The following is a 25187-nucleotide window of genomic DNA, read 5'->3' as shown; positions in this document are numbered from 1 at the left end:
GTAAGTTGCACACCTGGCAAGGAAATCCATAATAATACATACAAAATATTGTACATGTGTATTTCTCTGAATGCACAGGTTTAATGTACATTTGAAACCAGTGTATATATAATATTGTACATACAAAAATAATCTGTTGTAATTCATTTGATCAGTATGCTAGTATTTAACCCTTAAGTGTCCCAACAATGAGTAGGAATAAAGATTTCTACTAATTAAAGATTATTAAGGGATCGTAAAGCTACTTAATCTGATATGAACTGATTAAACGGCACATTTTCTGATTGCACTGTAAAGTACGAAGCTGGTACAGCATGAAGGGAACTTTGATTGCATTCACTTCTGTGATTAGGACTGCTTTCTCTCAACACCGACTCCATGTTTGCAATCTAGCCGGCACAAAAGTGTCGTGAACGCAGTGTGGAAGAGAAACAATCTTCAATCAGGTTGGAATGTTAGTTGCAATGCCTTTAATACACGCAGCATGGAGAGGAACAGTGAATCAAGAAGATTCCAAAGTCGCTCTGCTTTCATGTTTAAAGTCAGAGCTTTTCATAGACAGAAAACAAAGATCTGGTTACAATTAATAAGTAATTACTTTTGTTATCTTAAAAGCTTGCTAAGCAGAATATATTATTAAAGGACAGAGTCCATGGGTCAATACAAGGATTAAGGAGCAGACACTGAAATCATACTGTTTGACATTGTATCTTAAACAACAAACAGAAAACAAGCTACCTTCTGGCCTGTCCTTCTGGCTTGACCTTATCTTTCTTAAGTATACAACAGAGTAAAATAGATATGAAGGAAAGAATTTCTAACTTTCCTTCCACAGCAGCCACATACTTTGCCGAGTCTGCGCAGAATCTGCACAGAGTCTGCGACAAACCTGTCCAAGTTAGCCGTTTGCGTGAACTCAGCTGGAAAAGACGTCACCTGCAGGAGTGCACTAATTGTTTTTTAACACTAGAAGCGCTGAGCCGGTCAATTTGACCGATTTGGTTATTACAATTTGAATTACTGTGTTCCTAAATTCACTGCGCATACCTGTTCATGACTTTTCCTAAATGTATGTATTAAACATGACTACAGTGTTTTAGCTGGATAAACGTGAAAAATAAATAAGTTATAAACACATTTACCTAGAATAGCCAAATTTGGGTTATTTTGACCAGTCATTTAAATGCATAATAACTCAAATATAACGCATAATCCTGCCTTCCTTTTACAATACAGTCAGTCTGGCACTCAAGTGGCGATCTCTACCTGTCTACAGTCTTTCATGTGTTTGAAAAACACACGCATTGCACAGCATTACATGTGTTCTCTTAGGGAGCACCTCAATTCGTCCCCGCCAATTCGTCCCATGGCAATTTGTCCCTGACAATTTGCCCCGACGATAATTGGTCCCACTGATAATTGGTCCCACTGATAATTGGTCCCCACAGCAATTCGTCCCCATCATACGTTCTCCACATGAGCATTTGTAACCATGAGTGCATTCACTTATTGTAGAGCCATTGAACATACAAACATTACGTGTATATGTATAGCATATACACACACACACACACACACATACAATTTATTTGATACTGACACCATGAAGTAGCTGAAGTAGCATACTACTTGTTTCACAGTTAAGTTAACGTGTGATGGTTAAAGCAGTGTGCTATAAACTAGACGTTCTGAGTTTGAATCCTGGTGAGGGACTGTTTATGTTAGGTTTTCATGTAGTGTTTTTTTTGTTGTTGTTTTTTTTTAATATATAATTATACATGAACCATAAATGTTTAAATGTATGTACAATTATATGTACAAGGCAATTATTAAGGCTTTTATGCCTCTTATCTTAAATTAGGATTCTATTACAACAACAAACGTAACAAATATCAATCAAATAATAATAATAATCCAAATATAAACTGAATTTAATTGTATGCGTAGCCTACCTAAAACAATAAAATATAAAATAAATCTTCCAGTGTTGTATCATGTAGCAGGTTTCCTGTATTGATACAACAAACATAATTAGTCCATTTCATTCGGAACAGGTGATATTTTAAATGTTCCTTAAAAATGTAAAAAAAAACAAAAAAAAACAGTTATATAGTTTATTACATGTATGTATGTATGTATGTATGTATGTATATATATATATATATATATATATATATATATATATATATATATATATATATACACTCACCTAAAGGATTATTAGGAACACCTGTTCAATTTCTCATTAATGCAATTATCTAACCAACCAATCACATGGCAGTTGCTCCAATGCATTTAGGGGTGTGGTCCTGGTCAAGACAATCTCCTGAACTCCAAACTGATTGTCTGAATGGGAAAGAAAGGTGATTTAAGCAATTTTGAGCGTGGCATGGTTGTTGGTGCCAGATGGGCCGGTCTGAGTATTTCACAATCTGCTCAGTTACTGGGATTGTCACGCACAACCATTTCTAGGGTTTACAAAGAATGGTGTGAAAAGGGAAAAACATCCAGTATGCGTCAGTCCTGTGGGCGAAAATGCCTTGTTGATGCTAGAGGTCAGAGGAGAATGGGCCGACTGATTCAAGCTGATAGAAGAGCAACTTTGACTGAAGTAACCACTCATTACAACCGAGGTATGCAGCAAAGCATTTGTGAAGCCACAACACGTACAACCTTGAGGCGGATGGGCTACAACAGCAGAAGACCCCACCGGGTACCACTCATCTCCACTACAAATAGGAAAAAGAGGCTACAATTTGCACAAGCTCACCAAAATTGGACAGTTGAAGACTGGAAAAATGTTGCCTGGTCTGATGAGTCTCGATTTCTGTTGAGACATTCAGATGGTAGAGTCAGAATTTGGCGTAAACAGAATGAGAACATGGATCCATCATGCCTTGTTACCACTGTGCAGGCTGGTGGTGGTGGTGTAATGGTGTGGGGGATGTTTTCTTGGCACACTTTAGGCCCCTTAGTGCCAATTGGGCATCGTTTAAATGCCACGGCCTACCTGAGCATTGTTTCTGACCATGCCCATCCCTTTATGACCACCATGTACCCATCCTCTGATGGCTACTTCCAGCAGGATAATGCACCATGTCACAAAGGTCCAATCATTTCAAATTGGTTTCTTGAACATGACAATGAGTTCACTGTACTAAACTGGCCCCCACAGTCACCAGATCTCAACCCAATAGAGCATCTTTGGGATGTGGTGGAACGGGAGCTTCGTGCCCTGGATGTGCATCCCACAAATCTCCATCAACTGCAAGATGCTATCCTATCAATATGAGCCAACATTTCTAAAGAATGCTTTCAGCACCTTGTTGAATCAATGCCACGTAGAATTAAGGTAGTTCTGAAGGCGAAAGGGGGTCAAACACAGTATTAGTATGGTGTTCCTAATAATCCTTTAGGTGAGTGTATACTCAGAGCTCTAACTGCCCCCACCCCGCCAATGCAGTACAGCTACCCAAACTCCTCGATGACAGTCCATCAACCCCCCCCCCCCACTGTCGACAGTCCGTCAGCACTGCCCTTGCCCCCCCAAGTGTGTTAGTGACTGAAAAGGGGGGAGGATATGGTGATTGAGGATTTGAGTGGAATGAAAAGTGGACATAAAAATGGCCCTTCGGGAATTCAGTTTGAAATGTGCAACTTTTGTAAACTATTTCCAGTTATTAAAATTGAGTATGCATAAGAAAGAAAAATACAGGACCAGGATTTTAACAACTCTGAACGACATTAAAAATTAAACATTTTTTAAATAATCTCAAATAGATTTTTCAGTAATTTGTTTTAAATAACCGCTACATACACTAACATTACAGTTTGTGTAGTAATAAATACAGCTTCTGTGGATTTATTAAAATCATTTTCTGTAATTTAACATAATGTATCATTTTCTAAGCAAATTGCATACCAAAATGTATTCCAATGTATATTTCCATGAAATGAATAGCACAACATTTTATATAAAGTCTTTTGCAGTAATATTGAAAGGTTTTTCATGTAATTAAAAAAACGGCAAAATTAATGTAAAAATGAAGGTTAATACCACCTAAAAATACTGCAATTTTTTACAGTGTGTAATGTTTGTATGTTCAATGGCTCTACAATAAGTGAATGCACTCATGGTTACAAATGCTCATGTGGAGAACGTATGATGGGGACGAATTGCCGTGGGGACCAATTATCAGTGGGACCAATTATCGTGGGGACTAATTATCAGTGGAACCAATTATCGTGGGGACTAATTATCAGTGGAACCAATTATCGTGGGGACCAATTATCAGTGGGACCAATTATCGCCGGGGCGAATTGTCGGGGACGAATTGTCATGGACCCGTTTTCTTACAGCTGTAGTCAGATTGAGTGAATACAGTGATTACCCGCAAATAAACATGGACTGGAAGCGGAGATTGAAGAGAGAGCGTTTTGGACATGCCGTATATATAAACATGACTGATTCAGGGGATATCAGGGATATTGGGAATGGCAGATCATTCGTGGGTTTGTGCCAGTGTTGTGAAAACACTGCGAGTGAAACACCAGGTTCAAATGGCACGAGTGCTTTTACTCCACTGATCAATGCACGATTGCTACCGCACATAGTACAGAGTGCAATAGCGCAGGCACATCGCATGCAAAATAGTAATTCACGGACATTATCAGCGGAGGAGCATTTATTGCGATGCTATATATTCGTGGAGTAAAAGTATTCACCTGGAGAGGGCTTTCAAAATGCAGTGTGAGGTATGAGCTCATGCAGGGAAAGTGTCAGGTATGCAGGCTAAATATATACTAAATCATTTCTTGAAATACAAAGCTACAGTGAATACAAGCAGTGTATGTTGAAAACAAAGTTTACACGGTGTTGAAAATGTTTACTTTAGTGTACAATTATGTTTTGATAAATGCAAGTTATTTTTGAACAATAAAGTATTGCTTTTGAGCATGATTCCAATATTTACGTTTACACTTGTTTCATTATCTTATTGTATGCCTTTTTTTAGCTTTTTGCTTATTGTAGGCTATATAGCTATTCATGTTTTGACTGCAGTGTGTGAGTTTAGAAAAAAGTGTGTTGTTATTTATAGCAATATATTAATGTTTTATGATCATATTTCAATTTAAATACTACATTTGTGCTATGTAAATGTTGGATTTGAAGTTCATGAATAAAACGTCTGAGTTTTATACGATGGTTTGCTTTGATTGTCATATTGAAGCTGTTAAAGAGCTATCAGTTATAACCAGCTGTGGCACCTGAAGGTAATTCGAAATGTCGGCGCTTCTAGTGTTAAATCATTTATACCTAATTACAGTATGTGTAAACTGCATACATTTCCTTGAAAATCATTACTGGTAATTCCAAAGTAGTTGCTAAGCATCCTGAAACAACTTTCTACAGCCCATGTGCTTTAACTTAAGTTAGTTAACGGGAAGACGGAGGCACCAAATGCCAAAAAGAGGAAAACTAATTTTACAGACACAGAAATTCGTAAAACTAATTGAATTATATAACACAAATAAATCCATTCTGACAGCGAAACAAAACAATACAGTTACAAACAAGCGAAAACAGGAAATTTGGAAGGAAATAACCAATTCAGTAAATGAGTGCTGCGATGAGCATCATAGTGTTGAAGAAATTAGGAAAAAATGGAAGGACCTTTTAGCAGGTCTAAAAAATACATGAGTGCTCAGAAATACCCTGCAACTGGTGGAGGACCATTGCCTAAAATATCTATTCATAGCGACACAATAATTGACATATTCGGAGAAGATTCTCCATCATTTACTGGTTTGGTCGGTGTTGACAGTGGCATTCAAGATGAGAGCGAAAATGGCCTGGCTTCTCTCAAAAGTGATGCTATTGTCGTCAAAATGACACAAGCAGGTGTGATATTTATCAGCTCAATTTATACTTAAAGTATATGAAACGGATCATATGCAGGCTACCACGCAACATTCACATTACGCTGCAAGTAATCTAATCATTTGGAATAAGCCTACTGTAACTTCCTTATGTTTATTGAATTGTTTACGTTAATGGCACAATCCCAACCCTCTAAAATCCTCACTGTTTACCTGCTCCCTACACCAGTAGTTTAATAGGGTTAAGCTTACTTTATTGCTGCCACCTACTGGACTGGAGAGTTCATTATATTGTCTATTGAATTGACGATCTTCAACGCTCACTCTTGGAGAAAGAAATTCTTAAAGTAGAGACAGAAACAAAGAAACTGTAGAAAAATAAAAAAATACAACTCAAGAAGATTAAATTACATCTTGAAATAGACATTTTGAAGATGAAAGACGACAGAATTTACAGCAACAGACAGAATAATGCTCTCGTGTTTGAAGATGGAGAGCAGTCTCTTAGTTTTGTAAATTCAGAAAACAAAAGGTGACTTCTTTGTATATAGTTATAAGTACATCTCTCTCTCTCGCTTTCTCCCTCTCTCTGTCATAGCATATTGTTATAAATCCCCCAAACAGCTAGTCACACACACGCGAATACATACATATACACACACACAGTAATATCTAACACAAGATCATATGTCATTTCCATATATTGTAGACAATAGATGTTATGTTATGTTATTTAAAATAATTTCAATATTGGTATTAAATCTTACATATTTAAACAGCATGCTCCTGTTTTCATACATTGCTATCATTAAATAGATTGTGGTGTTAAAAAGTACATCAGTTGAATATCAGTTGATATTTCCTCAATTAATTCAATTAATTCTTTATGATGAAAACGAAACCTTTCAAAAAATTCCTGGTCGTCATATTTATCTAAAGGATTGTTTCGATCTCTTAAAGCCGATTTATACTTCTGCGTAGGTCCGCGTCTGCGTCTCTGCGTAGCGACGCAGAGCAGGGGTTTGTGGGTAAGTGTAGCGCGCAGAGGCCCGCAGACACGCCGACGCGCACTCATCCGAAATCTCAACAGCGTCTGCGTCAAGCCAGTGCTGATTGGCTGAGCAGGATATTCTGAGAGCTGCAGCCAGTCACTCAGTGCTGGGGGCTGGTGTGTGTGTGTGTGTGTGTGTGTGTGTGTGTGTGTGTGTGTGTGTGTGTGTGTGTGTGTGTGTGTGTGTGTGTGTGTGTGTGTGTGTGTGTGTGTGTGTGTGTGTGTGTGTGTGTGTGTGTGTGTGTGTGTGTGTGTGTGTGTGTGTGGTGCAGCCGCAGAGAAACTATGTGGTGACATACGAAAGAATTTAAAGTGCATTTGTCCTCATAATTAGTATTTTTTCCATCGAACTGCACATTTCGTTAATATAATTCACATTTCATGAACATTCACATTTTATCCCACGAAATGCCCATGTATTTCGTGCTTGGCAATTTTGGACGAAAGGTAAAATGTACTTTTTTTTCCGTGGACGGAATGAACAATTAGCATTCATGATTAAACAGGTGATGATCAAGGCATTGATCCAGAGACCCGGGTTTACAACATGATCAGGATTGAATTCCAAAGGAAAGTTAGAAACTTGCTGAGCCGATCAGACGAGCACTATATCAAGTGCAAATCTAATACAATACATAATTATAATTAATATATGATGTGTAGCAAATAGCGTGTTTCACCAATAAACATGATTATAAATATTTCACAAATTACTAATTTGATTACAAAGCCCATATTATCCGCTATATTTACTGAAGTATTCAGTGGGCTATAGCTTATCACATAAACTGCGGGTCTGGCAGTTGGAGAAGAACGTATTTATAGCTCATTAATTTTGAGTAGTTTAACAGCAGAAACATCATATATGTATCTAATTCAAATATATAGTAACATATAAGAACGGATATGGAGGAGAAATACACACACGTCTCTGCGTATGTGCATGTTCTAGTGTTAAGTGTCTAGCCAACTATAGCAAGAGAATAGAGATCTGCACATACAGGATGCAATTTGTATGTGTGTGTGCGTGTAGTTTCTGTAATAATAATAAAATAACAAGTCATTAACAGTATGTGTTAATTTACATCCATACAATCGTAGGTGCACCATAGATATCGAGTTTCGTATCTGTAGATTGTGATGATAATGCGACACTGCCCCCTATGGACGTGTCAATCTTACGTGCAAGTATGTTGGCAGACAGCTGTGCGACCGTCTGCGTACGACGTCCGCGCATGTACGCAGAGACGCAGACGCAGACGCAGACGCAGAAGTATAAACCAGCCTTTAGCACTCGTTCACGCCTAAGAGCTTGCTGGTATTGTAACCTATGTACTAAACGTAGCATATTTTTTTATTTAACGTTACTGATTTAATTTACTGATTTGATATGCATGTTGAGTTTACGTTCTATTTGTTTTTTTTTAAATAGTATCACCTGGGACTAAATCCTTACATCTACTCTTTATGAGGCGTAGGACCAGGTGTAACTCAAAGAGGTACGTCCAGGTGGTGCACTAGGTGCACATTTTCAGTCAGGCTTATTTATAGTTTTAAGTCGGACGTAGCCTAAATCCAGGCCTACGTCCAGCTGATGCACTCCACTCCTGGTCACGCATCCATAGACTAAATTGTCTGCACAGCCGCGCAGCTTCTCAAGAGGTACTGTGCTGGAGCAGCCGCGGCTTCAAAACAATAAACGAGTACGACACTTAATTTCATGCTAGATAAGTACAACAGAAATATAATATTTTTAAAGCTTAACAGTTCAACAATAAAATAATGTGCATGTTTTAGTGGTGTACGTATACATTATAACCCCAGCAGGCACTCGACGTCATTTCAACGTTGTTTCGTGATTGAAATCTAGTTGCGACATGGATCAACAAGAATACAACTACTATTCAATGTGGTTTTGGCAACGATTCATCAACGTCGAAATATACGTTGCTTTCAGGTTGAATAGACGTCGTGACAGTCAAAACAATCAAACAGACCCCCAGATAACAAATGCAATATCCTCTCAAACAAATGTATTTCCCCAGACGGTACTTTTTTCATCGGTGTATTTTGAGTGACACGGTAAAAAATGTGCAAAATTCCCCTTAATAAATAAAACATATATATATATATATATATATATATATATATATATATATATATATATATATTAGGGCTGTCAATCGATTAAAATATTTAATTGCGATTAATCGCATGATTGTCATGAGTTAACTTGTGATTAATTGCTACTTAATCGCACATTTTTATCTGTTCTAAATGTACCTTAAATTAATACTTTTCAAGTTTTTAATACTCTAATCAACATGGGTATGGACAAATATGGATGCTTTATGCAAATCTATGTTTATTATTAGTGAAACCATACTCAACATAGAGCATGAAGACTAGACATGGTCATAGATGTTTTTCAAAGAACTTGTTCATGTCTATTAGATACATGAAAAAAATAACACAGAAATACCAGGTTCCCATTACTCCTCTTTCTTTGCACTGAGCAATTTACTTACACAAGCCTGTTTACATTTTCACATGACAGGGCAGCTCAAATGTATTAAAAATAAAAAATAAAAAAGCACATGTGCATAAGTATTCACAGCCTTTGCCATGACACTCAAAATTTTGCTCAGGTGCATCCTGTTTGCACTGATCATCCTTGACTGAAGGACTCTCAGACCATGAGAAACAAAATTCTCTGGTCTTTTTTATTTTTTATTTTTAATACATTTGCAAAGATTTTAAACAAACTTCTTTCAAGTTGTCATTATGGGTAATTGTTTGTAGAATTTTGAGGAAAATAATGAATTTAATCAATTTTGGAATAAGGCTGTAACATAACAAAATGTGGAAAAAGTGAAGTGCTGTGAATACTTTCTGGATGCACTGTATAGCAGTAGCATCTATAATAGCTGAGATATGAGCTGACTTGTATAAGCCCACCCCCCTCTCTGGCGCTGCTCGGTCTGTAACCTGACACTGATCAGCTGCTGAGATTGCTGAAAGCAGATCTCCATGGCACATGACACACACTTATAATAATACTTTGTAATCGATGCCCGAATTTTGGGCGGATCCGCCTAAGTCGTCCTTTAATCAAACAAATACACGCTAATTAGACGTTTTACCTACCGTGCCACTGTGCATGACAATTTTCCCATCAGCCTTAAACACACCCATCTGCAAATGTAATACCTACAGCAAATTTACGGTAAATTTAAGACAATTTATGACCTTAATTTCACAGATTTTATTTTAAGACCTTTTAAGACTTTTTAAGGAGCCACGGGAACCCTACAACACACATACACACACACACACACACGCACACTTTTGACACAACCTTACTTTGACTGAGAAACAAACATAATAAATGAGAGGATCAATAAATTACCTGCAGTGTTCCAGCACAGTCTCCAACCTCTTCAGTTTATCTAGTTCAGCTGCTGTTGGCATGTTGGTGTTGCTTGCATGTAGGTCCAGTGCATCTCTCAATGGTTCTTGATTTCTTTGAACACGCTTTATCATTTCCAGGGTGCTGTTCCATCTAGTTGACACCTCCTGTATGAGTGACTCTTTCTTTTGAAGATGTGCAACTTGCTGCTGTTCGAGCTTGGCTGCGTTTGCTGGGCTATGCTTGAAATGGCCCACTACCTTCCTGCATTTTGCCAAGGCACTGTCAAACAGGCTGTTCTGGAGCGAAACTGTGATAGTTCGGTGGAGGCTGTGTGCAATGCAAGGCATATGCTCGAATGGGAGCTGCCTGGCCGCTGCAATCATGTTGCGTGCACTATCAGTGGTCAGTGTGCTAATTTTGAGTTCAATGTTCCACTGTCTGGCTACTTGCAGAAAGTGCTCAGCGCAAACGGCAGCATAGTGCCTCTTGTCTGTCTTCATAATGGTCAAAGTGTGCGACCGAAGTTTCCATTGTGTGTCAAAATAATGTGCTGTGACCCCCAGGTAGCTATGGTTACGGAGGGAAGTCCAGTAGTCTCTGGTGAGCGCAAGCGTGTTTGTCTGTCTCAACGCCTCCTCAACTTTAGCTCTCTCCTCTTCATAGAAGTTGTGAATCTTGCTTGTAACGGTGGCTCTCGAAGGTAGTTCATATGTATGATCGTTAGATGCAATGCGAATAATTTCAAGTAGACCCTCGTCCTCCACTATATTAACTGGCGTACATGCTGTAGCCACCCATTTAGTTATCGCTGTGGTGAGTCTATTGCTTGTGGAGTTGTCCATCCATCTCCGCTGCAAATTATCTAGTGTGGTCTGCCTTTGGCGAGGGGGAGGAGAGCTCACTGCATCAGTTGTATGCTTCGCCATCAAGTGATATTTTAAACTCGACGTGCTGCGGTGATAACTTAATTCACATCAACAATAAATGCAGACAACTTTTGTCTTGTCAACAGAACCATCAGACATCGTTTTTGTATATGAATTTTCTGTTCAGAATACCTTTTTTTTGCATCTCCATTTCTCCATCTACGGACTAGGCCACAGGTCAAAATACGCGCTGCATTAATCGCGCATTAATAAAAGTAGTGCCGTTAAAATGAATTAATTTTGACAGCCCTAATATATACAGCAGACATATATATCCGTTAATATAGATACATAAATACACATACATGTATATGTATATGTGTGTGTGTGTGTGTGTGTGTATATATAATGGTACTCTATGACAAACCGCTTAGCTGATGAATCAGATTCGGAAAGGGTCAAGTAATCAGCCAATTAGATGAAAGCTGGAAAGCCTCTAAACTTGAACACAGCCTAGGAAGAACCTCCATTTTAACTGAAGCTAGCTGTATGGAGGAAGGGCTTCTCAAGTAAGAGTGTATATATATATATATATATATTGTGTAGGCTATTGAAAGGACTTTGCTGCTTAAATGTTTAACTGCTATATACTGTAGAAAATGATGAAGGTGTATAATTAGAATTTAAGCACATTCCTCTAAAGGAAAAATATGAGTGAGTATCGTTAATTTAAATAAGTAATTAATGGCTAGTTTTACTAGCAAAATATTTCAGTGCAGGATAACAAAACTGTATTATGCGTGCATTAATCAAATGTATTATCAAAATAGTAACTACAATTAAAATATTTTATCAGTGACCGTTGATGATATTTGAAATTTGAAAAATATCGGTGCATTGTTTTGTTTTTGTTTTTTTACTTCAACTTTAATTCAGCTGGAGACCTGTATAAAACATATTGGAAAAACTGTGGGTGTGTATAAAAGTGCTCTCTAACCATAACTTGCATGGAACTAGTTTTAAAAAGATTGATAGCATTTTTAAAATCTGTTTTTCAGGTTTAATATACAGTGTAGAAATTCTTCACAAATAATGCGTTAATAGTACTATAACACATTTTGTGTTATTTTCTACACAATATGTGCAGGGTTCTGTCTTTCTTTTAACGCATGAAAATAAAGTAATTTCAGCCCAAAAAAAACATGTTTGGAGTTTTCATTCTAGGTTCATCCTGAAGGTGTACAATGTTTTTTCCTCTACTGTTTTTGTATAGTTAACACCAAGAAAGTGTATTTTAGTTGTTTTCTTTTCTTCTCCCCCCCAGATTAACTCTCTGTCATTACTCACTCTCTCTTTCTGTGGTTGTTTGCATTTGCTGATTAAATTGATGTTGAAGGAATGTTGACAAATCAACATTGATTCCATTTGCAAATGCAACCAATTTGGAACAAAATTTCAGTGTTGTATACATTAGATTGCATTAGAAACAATGTTGTTTCAACATCATATTTCAACGTTGAATATTCAATGTCAATTCCATTTGCAAATACAACCAATTTTCAATGAAATTTCAACGTTGCCTATCTAACCTTGAATCAACGTAGATTATTCCAAGTTGATCCAACGTTGAAACATCAACGTTGATTCACTGTTGAAAATTCCACGTCGATTCCATTTGCAAATCCAATACATTTTCAATGTATATTCAATGTTGAAATATGACATTGAAACAATGTTGTTTCTAATGTATTTTGCCTGCTGGGAACCAAATTTCCATGTATTTTGTGCATTTGTAAGTTGCACACCTGGCAAGGAAATCCGTAATGATACATACAAAATACATGTGTATTGCTCTGAAAGCACATATTTAATGTAGATTCAAAACCACTGTAAATATAATATTGTACACACATTGTATTTAATCCTTCCCACTGGGCACACAACGTGTATTTGAGTCGCGACGTCAGGCAACCAAAATATAACCAACCCACAACGTTTTATTGCTGACGCCGAGGCCACGTCTGTTTTAGACATCTTTTAGTGGTTGTATTTGAGTCACGATCGGGCAACCAAAATATAACCAACCTACAACATCTTATGATGACTTCTAGGCAACGTCTGTTTTAGACGTATATTTATTGGTTATATTTTAGTCGATACATTAGATGAAATAACCAATACACAATCTTGGAGGTGTCTGTGTTAAGGACACCCCCGCACCCATCGCGCATTACTGTCGGACAGTATAGCTGTGAGTGAGGGTTCCCAGTTAACAATTTTAAGTTCCCAGAACGTTCTCAGAACGTTTGTTTTAAGTCCCAGAACGTTAGGATAAATGGTTCCCAGAGCGTTTTTCAGGAAAGTTTTCCAGACGTTCTCAGAACGTTTGTTGTAGGTTGTTTAAAAGTTAGGAGAAAACGTTCACAGAACGTTTTTCAGGAAAGTTTTCCAGACATTATTAGAACGTTTGTTGTAGATTTTGATAAAGTTAGGAGAAAACATTCCCAGAATGTTTTTCAGGAAAGTTTTCTAGACGTTCTTATGTTATGATGATTATGTGCCCTTAATGCCTTATACTGCAACATCCTATACTATTACTTTAAAGACATAACAATTAACTAACAAAACAAATTAACTGCCACATTTCTTTATTTTGTATAGGCTATGGGCAGCACCTGATCAGAACTTTGACAACAACCCTATCACAGTTCACAACATTGTATTTATTTCTCCTAATCATACAAAAACAAAAAGCTATTTAATTAAAGTTTTGTCAAATGTGATCGGTCAGTTATGAAAAATGTGATCACATCTGGTCCTAGAGCAAGTTGGTTTAAAGTGGAAAAATAACAAATATAAAAGTAAGGATTGTGTAGTTATGTATAGATGTATTTTTTATATTAATGAAAAAGCAAAAACAAAAAAATAATGTAATGAATATTTATTATTTCATATTTAGATTATACATTCTTAAATTTAGTTTAGAAGAATTACGAAGCCACATGAGTCGATTCCATTTTCAGTCATTTTTCATTCCCTGGCAATTACATTTTCATCCACTTGGTACTACACCTGGAAAACATTCAAAAACAAAGGAACCCACAAAAAGTTAAATATAATAGTATGCAAGAGCAGATCAAGGCATATAGTAATCATAGCGGTTGTTGTTCAAGTTTTCAAGATTATCATATTGCCTTTTACTGCAAGATAAGATTTGAGTTACGTTTAAATCAAATCAATAGTTTGACCAACCAAATAATCACGTTTAACTGCCAATATCAGTTTTTAGTTTGGGGTATAGATAGGGTGACCAGATGACTGCATGTTCACTTTGAAGGCTCACTAACAAGCACACAGTCTGCACCTGTATGAGTAAATAGAGCACCTGGCTCAAAACACTGGCTTCACAGACAGATTAATCCTGCACTGTTGCCCATGTTATTCTAGGTAGGTAGAGGTTGGTAGGTAAGGGAGGGGGTTGTGTGTGTGGGGGAGGGTGTATGTGTGCATGTGTGTTTCTATGTGTGTGTGGGGGTGTGTGTGTGTGGAGGGGGTTGGGGGAGTATGTGTGCGTGTGTGATGTATGTGCATGTGTGTTATGTGGGGTATGTGTCTGTTGGGGTGTGTGGGGGTGTTGTGTGTGTGTGTGTGTGTGTGTGTGTGTGTGTGTGTGTGTGTGTGTGTGTGTGTGTGTGTGGGAGGGTGCATATGCGTATTTCTGTGTGTGTGTCTGCGTGTGTGTGTGAGGGGGTGTCTGTGTATGTGTCTGTGGGGTGTGTGTTTGTATATGGGGCATACTGATGGTGACTTTAATTGTACAGTTAAAATATTTTTAGAATTGCTGCATGATGGTGTAATCAAATTGAAATCATTTTAACCATTAAAATAGCATACTGCAGAACTCACGGTCATGATCTCCTCCTTGATTCCCCAGTAGTTTCAGTAGATGGTGGAGTGTTTATCAGTGGTTCCAGAGCTAAAGAAAAAAACAATAATGACAGATGAAGAACTCATTATGTAGATCTAATTGTTAGGCATAATAATATACTTTTTTATATATATATATATATATATATATATATATATATATATATATATATATATATATATACATAATAGTGGGTGCAAAACATCTTCACCAAATTTTGAAAACAATCCTACTCAATTTATTACATATGATGGCTGAGATTATATATACCTTGAAATGTTGCACCAGCCTCGTCACAGAGGTATTCTGAAGCATTAGATCTTCTCAGGGATGCGTTCGTTATCTGGGATCCCCAAATTGGAGTAACTGGAAATAAAATGAGGCCCTTAGGAACACCCTCCTCAAACTAAAACAACATAATATGTAAAAGCAGAATTGTTCTTTGGAATTCACAAGTTCATAGCTGTATTTGTTGATTAAAATTGGTTAGAAATATTGTAATGTGTTATTCAACACCATTGTTAACCTTACAATAGTTTGTCTTTGGCATTGGGATCTCTAAGTATTAGGAGAGTTTCCAGAGACAAAAGCAACAAGAGAATGTTGTGTTGGCTCCTACATTAAAGGGTTATTTTCAAACACGTGTTGCGAAATAGTGAAAATGTACAGTTAGGTGCTTTAGGTAAATATGTAGACTTGTGTAGTGCTTTCTACAATTTCTTCTTTTTGGAATTGTGTTCACCTTCATCTAAAACAAACACAAAAAATGCTATCATAACCAGGGCCGTAGCCAGGGTTTAGAAATTAGTGAGGTCCAGATTTTTTCTTCTTTTAATATAGATTATTTATGGCAATTCATACTAAAATTACATCTAAACACAACCAAAGTTATACACTACAGTCACACAAACTCATTATCTATAATGAAATACATACAGAGGGACCTGTTGGCAAAAATACTTTTAAAGCTGCACAATCTCTTCTTCTGTGTGTGTGTGTGTGTGTGTCTGTGTTGACAGAGAGGGAGAGAGAGACCAAAGATAGATTGTAAAAAGAAAGGAAGAGAGAGTCAGGAGAAGATAATACCAAAAGAGCTATTCAACTATTTTGAAAATGACTATTTGATGACATCAGTTTTCATATTCTCTTATGTAAAAACTGAGATTATATTGTGCACTAACTATGTAAAGCGGCAATACTGAAGCAAAAAATGAGATCCACAGCATTATGCAGATACTATAATGTTGCTATAATGTGCATTAATGTCAGTGCCACTTATATACAGTTTGGAACAGCATGTTGCTTGAAAATAATTTACTAAGGGTTTGAATCAATTGAGTCCTGCACATGTTTACAAGCTAGTTAGCCATCATAACCTCAAGCCAGCTAGCCTTACTTGAGTCCTTAACTCTAACTGTTACTACTTCAAATATATGAAATGCTGCATACTGTATCAACATTGATGCTCTAGTTAATGAACATTTAATTACTAACTAATCTTTTACAGGGTTGCCTACTAAATTTGGGTACCTGGCTGTAGTGAGATTTTGATGCCATGGGCTGAATCATGCGAACGAGCAGTTGTGCACATATTTGACTCAATTCAGGGTCCCCTCATCTCCTTCTCTCTCTTTTAGCTTCTACCTCAATAAACTCAACTGGAATAACAGATAAGTCTATCTTGAAAACATACATAGTATTAGTTGCTAGCTAACTAGTTGCATAGAAAAAACGAATGCCATTGTTTAACATTGCTTTCTTTCTTCTCTCGGGCAGTGCACTTAAGGTTAGCTTAACGTTAACTAAGTTACATTTATTCAAAACAAAGATTATATAGTTAGTTTATAGCAAACACCCTGGGTTACTTAATTAATTCATCATTGTTAGCTGTCCTAGTCACATGCCTTGGTTCATGCCAGGTCAGTTCGACATTGGACTGTGACTGGATTGCTTGATCCCGGCCAGCTGTGAACTTGAGCAGCTGTCCAGTCAACACAGAGATGAGCATCAGCACCCATCAGGCAGTCATTTAAGATGCAGCTCCATGGAAACACCCGCTGTGAGGATAGACTGAGCCAGTTGTACTAACGGGATCCGAGATTCCGATCCCGATCCTGATATAGATTAACATCGTGAAGCATATTTAACCTCGCAGACATTATTGATCCTGTTTTAGGACCTACACTGAAACACAGTCCTACCTTACCAAAATGTCTGAAGCTGTGTTTAGCCTTGAGATATTTTGCAACCAGCAGGTTTCAGCAAGTAGTAGGTAACATTATCGTTGTAGACAAATCTGGTTAAGCACAGATAAACAACGAAAATGTGACTTACATTATTTACAAAGATTTGCACTTTCAAATAAACAATATAATGTTTTTACTGTTGTGTCTTTATGGTGAGGTGTACTTTGTGTGCGATTAGGTATTTATTTATTAACATTATTGTAAAACATAATGTAAAAGCATGTATTTCTCCAGCACCCCATTGCAAACTGAAGACGAAGAGTGACCGTGCCGGTGTTACGACGAATTCAGTGACCGCTAGGATTCTTGTGACCAGGTGGATGTGCGCATGCGCCGGCAGCAATCCCGCTCGCGTGATCACTCGCTCTTGGCGCAAAGCGCGTCACTGTCCATAGCGCATGCGCACTGCTGCAAACAGAGCGAGGTTAGTATAGTTGTCTTTGTGCAATTGTGGGTTCAAATCCTGGGTGGGGAGTGCTGTTGTACCCTTGAGCAAGGTACTTCACTTGCTCCAGTAAAATGACTAGTATAAATGGGTACAAATGTACGTTGCCCTGGATAAGAGCGTCTGCTAAATGACAAATAATGTAATGGATTGGTTAAAAACAACAGCAACTAGTGTATACATTAGTTACACTTACTATAGGATGTACTCTTACTGTAGGTTATCGAACTTTAAATACATAGTTTAATACTGACGTTATTCTGTATTTGATCTGCTCTTACTGTAAAATACATATTTTGTGTAAGTCGCCCCGGGTAAGGGTATCTGCCAATTAAAAAACAGGATTCATGTAGGTAATTAAAGGTAGGGTATGCAATCTTTTCCAGAAACATTTTTTGTTATACTGGTTGAAAGTCTCTTCACATCCTGTCCAATCATTCGGTCCGAATGTAATGATAGGATGTCCTTCCTGTCTGTCAATCTATATTTGCATACCGCCACGCAACTTGTTCGCGCAGACAATTACACGTCATCAGCGCGGGAACCTTGACTGGGCAGAGCGAGCGCGAGAATGGAAGGCGAGCCGCAGCTACTATTTTTAAAAACATAATAACCGTAAATAAGATGTTTACGTTCGTTATTATTGTAATGTCTAACCTATGAATGAGACATGCGGTAATCTGAAACTGTTGCGATCGATTCCACCCACACATCTGTGTGTGTGCGCGCGCGCATGTGTGATAGAGAGGGCGTGGCTTTTGAGACGTCTCTGGAGCGAGGGCGGGCTCTAATGCTTTCAAAACAAGCTTGCTAACTGCTGGCTTCTCAGGATTGCATACCCTAGCTTTAAATGTATTATACGATGTTCGTGTATTTTTCACAGACCACAACAAATGCATTGAGACACTCGTTTATATTCATTTTTTATTACTGCACAAGTTCGTATGCAGGCATCATACACTTCCTGACAGCTTTTCACAACTCACACACACAGGTGAAGCTATAACATAAACATAACCAAATTTTCCAGTGGCTGTACGAAACTGTGCCCCTGGAAAAATTGTGCCCCTGGAAAAATTGTGACCCCGTCCTTATTGAGAGCAAATGCACACCAGAGTCACAGAAGTTGTTGAGTATGCATACAGATGGCAAACAAAAAACGGCCATTGAAAAAAACGTATGCGCCTCTTCAGATAAGTTACACATTTCCAGCACACTGGAATGCACTACACAAATGAAACTCAGCACCTATGTCTATGACTATGCATTGAAAATAAAACCAGAGAATTAAGTTTGTGGGGTACACGGTTAAGCCACAATGATGGATTTAACATGTGTCCGCTTGTGAATATGAAAACAGCTACTGCTCTGGAAGTATAAAGCCCAGTGCCCTGAAACTGTGCATGTATTACATAGATACTGCAATCTATCAAATCTGCAAGAGGCAAGTGACTGCATGCAAATACATGGCAGCCACAAGCAAATGACTGTACACTTATGCAAAATAAGCATATTTATAAATGCATGATATTTGACCCCAAGAAAATCTCAGAAGACATACTCAGAAACTCACCAAACAATAATACATAATACAATAATAAATGACAATGTTATGTTTGATTGTGGTGAGTTTTGTCACCAACGGTGGCATGGCGCGGCGGCCACAATGCTTAAGGCCATGTCACATCCAACAGTGAATATCTACAGAACTGTCCTTACGTCCTTACATTTTCAGTGGGTAACACTAGTAAAGATCTGTCAAAGTTGATAAAGCCAACTTGATAGGACATAAAACACGGCTGCTGTATACCAATGAAAATGACAGCTTCACATGTCAGCCAGATCATGACATTCCTTATGTAGACCTCTACTTCCATCATGTGGACAAGTTTGGAAAATGCATTCTGCATCTTGAATGACACAATGAAAACTTCACATATAAGCTACAATTAAGAGAAAAATATAATGTCACCTTACATATTTGTAGCATGCAAACAAGAAATAAATATTATAGTCCACTGACATTGAAATACTCACTTCAAATGAGAAGAGATTGAAAACCTCAAATTTATACTACATTGAAAATTACACATTTAACTAGAATGCTAAAGTTCCTGGAGAAACTTTGTCTGCATGTGAATGTATATTTGAGTATGATAAGCAGTATGTTTCACTGTACATGTAGTAGTGAAGTAAGTACAGTATACTATAGTATAAAAGTGTAATATGGTTTAAAAGTGTATTATAATATTTTTGTACTGTAGTAATATTGATAATACATCACAAAGTAATTCAGTATACTATAGAATACAACACTGTACCATAGTATGTGTTGTAGAACTGTAGTATATTACAAGGTACTACAGTATCCAATAGTGTACTATAGTATGTCACAGTATACTACAGTATAAAAGTGTCCTGTAGTATATCACAAGCTACTACAGTATAGTGTAGTATCATAGTGTATTATGGTATAATTGTGTACTATAGTATGTTGTACTACTGTAGTAATATCTATAATGCATCACAAGGCAATGCAGTATACAACACTGTACCATAGTATGTGTTGTAGTACTGTAGTATACTACAGTATACAAGTGTAGTGTAGTATATCACAGTATGAAAGTGTACTGTAGTATAGCACAAGCTACTACAGTATACTGTAGTATAATACAGGTATAGGTATAGGTAATACAGTATAATATAGTATACAACACTATCATAGTATTTGTTGAACTGTACTATTTGTAATACTACACTAAAGTACATGACAAGGTACTACAGTATACTATCTGTCATATGTTTAGGTTGCATTTATTATTGACAATGAAAAAATATATATTGTGAAATATTATGGGGCGCTATATAAAGTTGTATAATTAATTTTTATTCTTTTTAAGTTGGCCTTTGTAAGTATGACAAAAACGTATTTAAAACTGGTTTTAAATGTATTAAAACGTGGAGTCCTTACAGAGTGGAAATTGTCAGAGGAAACGTGCTTTATGTAGAACACGCTTAATGTGCTTTAAAATACAATTACTATTACTGGCACTTTAATGCAGTGCAGACTGGGAAGGGGTGTGGTTTAATTAGGAAGTGAAAATGCGTTTGTTTGCTGCTCATGTAGTCGGGTAGGGATTTTTTCATTCACTCTCTCTCTATATAAATATATATTGTTTTTTCGACTATCCTCTGCTGGATTGTGAAGGAAGGGCTCTCATGTTATATTTGGCACTATTTTGTGGGGACTTTCTTTTAAACTATTATTGTTATATTGATGTTTTCATGACTTGCTTTAAACATACCATTACTATGCGTACATTCACAGTATAGGCACTTTCTAATACTATAAATAAAGGATGGATATGCTCTGACAAACTGTACGATTACGATCTGCTTATATTGGTTTATTATGAATTTAAACGATCGGTATGTACCAGTATATATTTAAAAGAGTAAGCATTTAAAGTTATATTAAACACATGTATGCAATGTTGAGCTCTATTAACACAGAGCGCAATGGGATATAATGGGGATTAATCGTGTAACAGTTTCGTTACCAGTAGGTTGCAAAGGTTCGTAGACTCGGCACCGCGCTCACATGTGCGCTAATAATCGGTACTAAAGTCCCGTATATACGAGTTTAATGTGCTGTTATTATTATTAGTAACCTTAGTGTAATACCTATTAGTATATAAAGCAGTTAACGAATGTAATTTACTATGTAAGTAGTGGCAGTTAATTAATATTAGTATATAAAACAGTATTAAACTGATATAATGTAGTATATATGATACAATGCAGTATTTGTATGGGGATATCGTATGGTATAAGCTTCTTTAAAGCAGGTAAAATCATAGAGAACATGCTGTATTATAGCGAATGAACTGAGACATGTCGGCTTTTTCTAAACAAGTCTCCTAGCGCAGTGTTGTGAAATATGGAATAATAACATTACAAATAATCCGTATTAAAGCCCTGTATGCACACATTGAATGTAGTATAATTATTAGTAGTAGTAGCAGTGGTATAAGTATTATAATTATACAATATTTAATACAGAAATCAATAATACTGTGTCATCCTCACTCACCCATTCCCCTGCTTGCCACCAGAGGTCTTCATCTCCCGAGTTTTAAACCACTATTCATTCCATTTGCATCAATCACTCCAGTTACATTCCACAGAACCATGTGCCTGTCTCTTCGGATCCTGTTTGCCTGCCCTAGACGCTCGCCTGTCTCGACACTTCTTCTCTCTGCGCCTGGGTTCTCCAGTCCGGTGTACCGGTCAACCGTGACAAATACACGCTGTGACTGCAGTGCAGTGCGCAAGGCGCAGGGTATACCAGAGACAGAGAGCAGGAATCGAATGATGGGAATCGTGACCGCTGACTGGCTACTGACTGGGCCGTAATATGCATATTCAACGCTGATTGGCTGCCGGTCTTTCAGTTGGTCTGTCTGTGCGCGAGAATCCGTTGCACCATTCAAGGCAATGGGATTTTTTGGGTTTTTAATCGATCATATCTCAATAAATATCGATCCCAGCCGCACAAAAAGCACAAGCAACCTGAACGGTATCATAATGAACCACTGTGTGAAGTTTGGTGTACGTTAAGAGTTGTAGGAGTTATAACAGTCCGGATGAACGGAATAATAACAATAATAAATATAGCTGGAAGCAGCAATGCAGGGGCCAAGTACACATCTACACAGTACCACTGAGTCTAACACATTCTAATGAACTTCAAACCTGCTCTTTATGACACTTTATGCAATATAAACATAACTGAAATTTGATTGGCTCATTTCAACCATCTCGATGTATCAATCATATTGCCTTTAACACATCTGATGGAGGATCTAGCCAAGGGTATGTTTACAAAATTAAATCAATCGTACCTGCGTTTTCAGAGAAGAAGACGTTTGAAAATTGTCCAAAATGTGTCACTTAAACCAATCTGGCCACCAGCCCATTTGACATATGGCTTCCATATTACATATGGCATCGCTATACACAGCTGTGTATCACTGTATGGCATGTATTGTTTTTATAAGCTTTTGAAAACAAAAGCAGAAAAATTATGATAATATTTTTGAGGCTTCCAGGTGATTCCAGTCAATAAATGTATGGTTTCAGACTCGTAATAATATAAATCAGATGAAGGCAAATTGTGACAAAATCGGCAGAGTTTACATGGTCAAGTTCCCCCTCTTGTGGTCAAATATGTTCAAGTAGAAGACAGTATTAATCTCAAAAAATCAACTACCCTGATTTGATTTCAATGCATCATTTTTCATTAAATTAGTTATAATTAGCTCTGGTATCATAATAACTGAGTAAACACTTTATTCTACAAGTCTCGTTTATGTACATCAATCTAAAAACTTGCATAGCTTAGAACTGCTGCAGGTTTTCAATTCACAGTTACCATCACTAAACCTCATTTAGTTGCTTACTTTGTTTAATTGTATTGTCGCATTGATTACCGATGTGCACGTTATATATAATTACAGCCTATAAATGCAATGTTTTTCAGTAAGGGGCAAATATCTCCAATTATTAATATTTAGCGCCTGAATTAGTAGGTACGTTTTTTCGGGTGTAGTTCGCACAGTAAATGTCTTCTGTTCACCCTTTGAATTCTACTGTGTAGAGCCAGAAATTGTGCACAGTTGAGTATATAACTAGTCATCATACGTTACGATTTCACTGAGAGAGAAGAGGACAAAGTCGTGCCCCCGTGTTGCATCGTTAACTATTTAAACAGGAACTGATGCACGGATCCAGCCGATCTTAGTTTGAAATGACTTTCAATTGAAAGCAATAACCCACCACTACAGATTCGGCAAAGTCATTACTGTTTTACAACGGTTTCCCTGTGTTTATTTTAATAACTTGTATTGCAGTGTGTTGTTCATTACATTTAATTATAATTTTTAGTTACACTTTCGGTTTGTCTCTGGTATTTTTTTGGACTATTTTCTAGAGCTAAAGAATCCCTTACTCGTTTGTGTACTAGTTTAGAAAACAAACCAAGCACATAAAAATAAACAGTAAACAGCTTACAACTGCTGCAGATTATAGATTTGTAGTTACCCTCTAAACCTTATTTAGATGTTTATTTGATGTTTCATTTGGTTGTCACAATGATTAATGATGTGTGCGTTATATATACTTACACCTGGAAAATAAAATTATATCAATAAGGGGCAAATAGCAGCAATTAGTTTTTACTATTGCGCCTGACCGAGTATGTCCGTTTTTTCGGGTGTAGCTCGCAGAGTACACGTCTTCTGTTCACCATTTCAACTATTGAATAGACCCAGCTATTCTGCACATTTCAGTATATAACATGTCACCATAAGCTACGATTTCACTGAGAGAAAAGAGCACAAAATTATGCCTCCCGTGTTGCATCGGTAACATTAAACAGGAAGTCATTCACTCGTGGGGCACTCGAACTCAGTTTGAAATTACTTTCAATTGAAAGCCACAACCCAGCTCTACAGATTGAGCAGTTTAACTGACGTTTTGCCACTGTTCATCTTAATATAATTTATTTTAATCACATGTATTTGTGTGTTATTAATCACATATTTTTAGTTTCACTTTCGGTTTCTCGCTTGTCTTCCCGGTTTCTCTACAGCTTAAACAATCCCTGAGTATAAACAAATCTCAGTTCACAGTATTTGTATCTGCATGCAGAAATGTCTCTGTGTTTAAACTAATACTTTACATTATGTTGCAAGTGACTGATTGTGACGGAGTCTTTTGTTGTTACAATGTATATGCCAAAGACCGAGTAGGTCCGTTTTTTCGGGTGTAGCTCGAACAGTACACGTCTTATGTTCACCCTTTCAACTCTACAGCAAAGACCAAGTGATTCTGCACAGATCAGTATATAATATGTCATCATAAGTTACGATTTCACTGAGAGAGAAGAGCACGAAGTTATGCCCCCCGTCCTAGCAAACATGCCCACATGGGCCCAGCAATGGCCCGACACGGGCAAAGATATTGGCCCATTGCTGGCAGCCATTGTGGGGCCCATGTAAATTTGCACATTGGCACCATTCTGGCCCCAAGTCACTGGCCCAGTGTGGGCTTCTGTTATTGTAGCCCATGTTGGGCCACTGTGGGTCTCATGTTGGCACTACTTACTTTTGATAGCAATAATGTCAAAACATATATGTGTTTATATATAATTGGCAATATAATTGTATGTGTATTTCAAGTATAGAGTAATGTGATTTATAACCATTTTACTATAATCCATATATATTTTAAAGGAGGCTAGTACCTGTACTTCAAGCATAAATTTGAAATACAGGTACTTGTTAATTGTTAACACTA

The 25187-nt window shown here is 37.2% G+C and overlaps 1 protein-coding gene and 1 long non-coding RNA gene across 2 annotated transcripts in view; both read right to left on the bottom strand.

Moving 5' to 3' along the window:
- The window catches only part of LOC136753034 (early growth response protein 2b), a 54999-nt gene extending 44335 nt beyond the window's left edge, over window positions 1-10664 (bottom strand). Inside the window, exon 1 of the mRNA XM_066708826.1 lies at window positions 10341-10664. The gene's annotated coding sequence lies outside the window, so the exon portion shown is untranslated. The remainder of the gene's footprint in view (window positions 1-10340) is intronic.
- Window positions 10665-14004: 3340 nt separating this feature from the next.
- On the bottom strand, window positions 14005-22199 carry LOC136754057 (uncharacterized). The gene is made up of 4 exons (XR_010817513.1): window positions 21922-22199; window positions 15408-15503; window positions 15116-15185; window positions 14005-14281 (listed from the first exon to the last, which is right to left on the bottom strand). It is a non-coding gene; the product is annotated as an uncharacterized LOC136754057 (long non-coding RNA).
- Window positions 22200-25187: the final 2988 nt, after the last annotated feature.

Source organism: Amia ocellicauda, chromosome 7 (genome assembly GCF_036373705.1).
Source record: "Amia ocellicauda isolate fAmiCal2 chromosome 7, fAmiCal2.hap1, whole genome shotgun sequence".
In the NCBI taxonomy this organism is placed as follows: domain Eukaryota; kingdom Metazoa; phylum Chordata; class Actinopteri; order Amiiformes; family Amiidae; genus Amia; species Amia ocellicauda.
The sequence above is the reverse complement of the archived record's forward strand: the minus strand, read 5'-3'. Positions and strand labels throughout refer to the sequence as shown.